At 38.8% G+C, this 5,767-nt stretch overlaps 1 long non-coding RNA gene across 1 annotated transcript; it reads right to left on the reverse strand.

The window, feature by feature from the left end:
• Window positions 1–2,968: 2,968 nt before the first annotated feature.
• Window positions 2,969–5,557, reverse strand: LOC113910943. The gene is made up of 4 exons (XR_003516329.1): window positions 5,423–5,557; window positions 5,257–5,347; window positions 4,511–4,567; window positions 2,969–3,164 (listed from the first exon to the last, which is right to left on the reverse strand). It is a non-coding gene; the product is annotated as an uncharacterized LOC113910943 (long non-coding RNA).
• Between the last annotated feature and the right edge of the window lie 210 nt (window positions 5,558–5,767).

Consider the following 5,767-nt stretch of genomic DNA (forward strand, 5'->3'; position numbering starts at 1 on the left):
TTGGAACTTGGAGATCCATCAGGGTTCCCTTGATCATACTTTGAGGACTGCAGGTAGAGAGTATTTAAAGCTACCTGACATAGAGTGAATCTAATTAAATTATTATTATTAACTTTATTTCTAAAACTAATAGGAATATCTTAGCTAATATCAGTTCACATTTTCAGTACCCCTTGCCCGTATCAATTATCATATTTCCTTTACCTCCCTGGCTTCTCTGTTTTACCTTCTCTCTCTAGGTCTCTTTTTTTAGTCTATCTTTTCAAAATTGCAGACTTTCTTTTGAACTATTCTTGGACTTTTGTTTTCCTTTGAAAACAAAGCTGCTAATTACTCTCACGAATATTTGTAGGGGCCCCTGGACTTTCTAATTCATTAGCCTATCCTGGGTACCCAGATAAACCTACCTTTCACCTGGTCTTCCAGCTTGGGAAGGAAACCCTATGAAGTTGGTCTGAACAGGCCACCAAAATGGAAGAACCAAAGCACAGATTAGGAGGTACAGTGAACCCATATTGAGATGTCTATGAATGGGACCCATATGAAGATGTACTTTGCCCAGGGTTCATACAGTGCGTCTGTGGTCTGATACAAAGGCTGAGGTAAGACCAGGTGATCATGAAAGGGAGGAGGGGAATGATAAAAAAAAGAAAGTAAGAATAAATGGAAATGCTAATATATGATGGGGTAAGAGGAAATAAATAACAAATAAGAATTATTTGTGACCTAGAAATAGGCAAAGATTTCTTAGACATAATACCAGATGCAGGATCCATAAAATTTTAAAAAATTGATTAGACTTCATAAAAATTAAAACAACAAAGCACTATTGCTCTGCAAAAGATCCTGTTAAGAGGGTGAAAAGAGAAAGAGGATATAAAGTTTATCAGCCACTAGAAAATATTTGCAAATCACATATCAGGCAAATTGCTTACATACAGAATGTATAATGAGCCCTATAAACTGAATAGTAAGAAACCAAAGAATCCAATTAGAAAATGGACATAATTAAACAGACACTTCACCAAAGATGAAATATGGATGGCAAATAAACACACAAAGATGCTTAACATTGCTTGCCTTTAGAGAAATGAAAATCATTGCAAGTTATTACTCTAAACCTATCAGAATGGCTAAACCAAAAGAATATTGATAGTAGCAAATGCTGGTAAAGATGCAGAAAAACTATCTTTCATACATTGCTAGTGTAAATGTAAACTACCACAGCCACTAAGGAAAAGACTTGTAGTTTCTTTAAAAGTTAAACATACACCTACTGTATGACCTGGCACTTCCCTCCCTTTCTCTTTCCCTCCCTCCCTCATTGCTTTCCCCAACCTCTCTTTCTTCCTTTCCTCTCTTCTCTTCTCCCTTCCATTCTAATCAATATTTATCCGTTAGTTTTGGTTCTATCTTAGGCAGGTAGTTATTAAGTAACTGTAAAGCATACTTATTTTATTTTTTTATTATGTTAATCACCATACATTACATCATTAGTTTTTGATGTAGTGTTCCATGATTTATTGTTTACATATAACACCCAGTGCTCCATTCAGTGCGTGCCCTCTTTAATACCCATCACCAGGCTCACCCGTCCCCCCACCCCCTCCCCTCTAGAACCCTCAGTTTGTTTCTCAGGGTCCATAGTCTCTCATGGTTTGTCTCCCCCTCCGATTTCCCCCCCTTAATTTTTCCCTTCCTGCTATCTTTTCCTTTTTTTTTTTTAACATATAATGTATTATTTGTTTCAGAGGTACAGGTCTGTGATTCGACAGTCTTACACAATTCACTGCACTCACCAAAGCACATATGCTCCCCAATGTCTATCAACCAGCCACCCCATCCCTCCCACCCCCAACCACTCCAGCAACCCTCAGTTTGTTTCCTGAGATTAAGAATTCCTCATATCAGCGAGGTCATGATACATGTCTTTCTCTGATTGACTTATTTCGCTCAGCGTAATACCCTCCAGTTCCATCCACATTGTTGCAAGTGGCAAGATTTCATTCCTCTTGATGGCTGCATAATATTCCATTGTGTGTGCGTGTGTGCGTGTGTGTGTGTGTTTGTGTGTGTGTGTGTGTATATATATATATATATACACACCACGTCTTCTTTATCCATTCATCTATTGATGGACATCTTGGCTCTTTCCATAGTTAGGCTATTGTGGACATTGCTGCTATAAACATCGGGGTGCACATGCCGCTTCGGATCCCTACATTTGTATCTTTGGGGTAAATACCCAGTAGTGCAATCGCTAGGTCGTAAGGTAGCTCTATTTTCAACTTTTTGAGGAAACTCCGTACTGTTTTCCAGAGTGACCGCACCAGCTTGCATTCCCACCAACAGTGTAGGAGGGTTCCCCTTTCTCCACATCCCCGCCAACATCTGTTGTTTCCTGACTTGTTAATTTTAGCCATTCTGACTGGTGTGAGGTGGTAGCTCATTGAGGTTTTGATTTGGATTTCCCTGATGCCGAGTGATGTTGAACACTTTTTCATGCGTCTGTTGGCCATTTGGATGTCTTCTTTGGAAAAATGTCTGTTCATATATTCTGCCCATTTCTTGATTGGATCATTTGTTCTTTGGGTGTTGAGTTAAGTTCCTTATAGATTTTGGATACTAGCCCTTTATCTGATATGTCATTTGCAAATATCTTCTCCCATTCTGTCAGTTGTCTTTTGGTTTTGTTGACTGTTTCTTTTGCTGTGCAAAAGCTTTTTATCTTGATGAAGTCCCAATAGTTCATACTTAAGTTATTTTAAATAAGCATCTATTCACCATGTATTTGAATAATGTTGGCTTCAAGTAACAATTATTTACTCACATAAATATAAGTCTAGGGGCACCGGGTGGCTCAGTGGGCTAAGCGTCTGCCTTCGGCTCAGGTCCTGATCTCAGGGTCCTGGGATCAAGCAGGTGGGGGTCCTGGCTCCCTGATCAGTGGGAGGGTCTGCTTCTCCTTCTGTCCCTCCCCCAGCTCATACTCTTTCTCTCTCTCTCAAATAAATAAATAAAATCTTTTAAAAAATAAATAAGTATAAATGGCAGACAAGGTTTAGGATCAGCAAAAATTCAATGACTTCAGCTTCATTTCTTTGTGGTCCGTTGGTTGTTCATTACCGGTTTCCTTTGCGGCTTTACAACCATACACCACGGTCCTGAGAGGAAGGGAGAGAGTTGTTTAAATAAATTCCAACAACAGTGAGAAAAATATTCTTTCTAGAAGAACCCAGGAAGTCTTTTCTTGGGTCTCAGTGTTTTGGGATGAGTCACATGTCAATTTCTCAAGCAATGCCTATGTAAAGGAAAATTCCAAGTCTAGGCATTCTTAAATAAAATACTTTAGCAAGACCCATGAGATTATCCTGACTACCTTAGGTTAATCAGAGCTTACCTCTGGAGGTGGGAGGTCAGTCCCCCAAGCTGCATATTACAAAGAGTGGGCAAACTTGAAATAGATGTACAGTTGTAAATCATAATGTCAGCTGCACAATATGTAAATCCTTTCTTGTGCACATTTTTGGAGGAAGCAAAGCATTTTATATCAATCATGTAAGCTACATTTTAGAAGATGACAAAAATGCTTAAGCTTGTCCTGCAAGCTGATATGACATTAGTTCTATTAAAATACTACATTTGCTTATATCAAGCCAAGGAACATCACATTAGAGAACAAATGTGAAACATTCATCTATTTGAGAATTCTGTAGTATCTATGCTATCCACCTAGGTAGCACTTAATGTTTTTGACAATTGAGATGTCATCTTTATGGTAATACACATAATATAATTTTCTGCAGTGAGAGCAATATTCTGGCTGAGATATCCATCTAGAGTCATTATTGAATGATAAGGAAGAAAAAAGATTGCTTTGTAATAATAAAACTCATTGCCAATTCATTGGTTTCTCTTTTCCTCAAGTCATAATAAATGTGCTTAGAGACATTTACACATGGGGCCAAATTTTGCCTAGATTTCAGTTCTGGCATAAAGTTTGACTAAAGGCTTTTTCTATTTCATTGACTAACCTTATTTAGTGACCCAGGCCTTCCTTGCTTTGTGATTCAATGTCAAGGCATAGATTTCCCACTGGGTAAGATAACAAATCAAACAAAAGTAGACTTGAGGCAGCGAGCTGGGTGAACAAACCTGTCTTCTCTTGCAGTACCTTCCAGAAGATTAACTACCTGCCTTATCTTTTCAGTGTGTCTACTCTCCTCTGGATTTTGGCCAGTTTGAGTCTTTTAATATTCTCTTTGTCATGGTGCTTTGGAACTGGTGACAAATGCCCAGCTCTCTAAAGATCCTTGCAGTAATTGTGCACACATACATACACAGTAAATTTAGAGTGAGACTTTCTATAAGAATACATTTAAAGCAGCAATCTTGGCGATCTTGGAGTTGCTCCAAGGGAATCATGGAAATGAAATGAGATCTTTCTCCTTGTGACCGTCAACATTTTCAGCATGGTCGCCTCACCTCCCTGTTACCATCTGTTCCTCACCTCATTGCCTGATTGTCTCATTTTCCACTTTGTCATTATTTCTTCCATCTCTCAAATCTGAAAAAAGAAAGACCATAAATCTAAGTGAATAACAGTATTTACTAATTTTGTTATTACCTTCTATGTTAGTGATTCATTCTGTCAATATTTACCGAGCACTTCTATATGCAAGGCTCTAGGAAGGTGTTTCAAAAGATACAGAAATGAGACCTAAAACTTCAGAAAGCTTTGCTAGGGAAGGCTTATTTCAGGCTTAAACATAAATGCCATGTGAAAGGAGTAGATAAAGCACTATGGCCACTCAAAGGAGAGAGAGTGAACATGTAAATGGGGAGATAATGGTATCAAAATTGATCCTATGTGTTCTAGGGTCGGTGTGGGGGAGACAGCCTGTTGCCCCAAATATTTTTTCCATCTACTTTTTGATGCTTAACATCTGCTGTGCCGCACAATGATTCTCTTTAATTATAGGTTTGATCTTTACTGAACTGCTCATTAATGCTTAAATCATTTCTACCTCAGGGCAAACAATTGGGAGTTATTTAAGCCCACCTGTTTTATTCCTTCTCTCTGGCTATCAGCAAATAGAGCAAGCCTTGAAACTGCACTACTCTTCTGTCACCCTCTCTGCCTTAGGAATATCTTCATGGATACAATGGAATAGTTGCTTCTTCCTCTAAGCTCTCCGTAGCATTCTACATGTTTCTCTGTTATAGATTGTAGGGCATTTTACCGTAATTACCTACTTCTACATTTATCTTCCTCATTAGATGGTGAGTCCTTAAGGACAGGGACTGGATCCTGAGCATGCCTGTTTTCTCAGCATTCCTACAGAGCCTGAAAAACAATAGGTACTCAGTAAATGTTGGTTAAATGAATGAATGAATAAGCAAATTAATAAAGTAGCCTAACCTGTAGTCTATACTTATTGGAATCCATGACCTGGAACTTCATGATACAGAGATAAAATGAATAATGCTTTTCAACGGCTCCTTGCCAGTTCTATGGAGCCGGCAGGGCGGGGCTTTCCATTGCTGTCACTCTGAGGGGAGCTGTAAGAGAAAAAAGGAGCATCATCGTCCCATCTCGGAAGAACTCCTTCCAGTTTGAGAGCACACACAGTTTTCATTTTCCTTGCAAAGACAGTGTGCCACCCACTCAACACTCCCCACTTCTGTTAACTTACTGATGCTCCTTTTTGTCCTGAGACTTGCCTACACATAAATTTATTATGACAGAATCTCAAACATGCACAAA

The sequence above is a fragment of the Zalophus californianus genome, chromosome 12 (genome assembly GCF_009762305.2).
Source record: "Zalophus californianus isolate mZalCal1 chromosome 12, mZalCal1.pri.v2, whole genome shotgun sequence".
NCBI lineage: Eukaryota > Metazoa > Chordata > Mammalia > Carnivora > Otariidae > Zalophus > Zalophus californianus.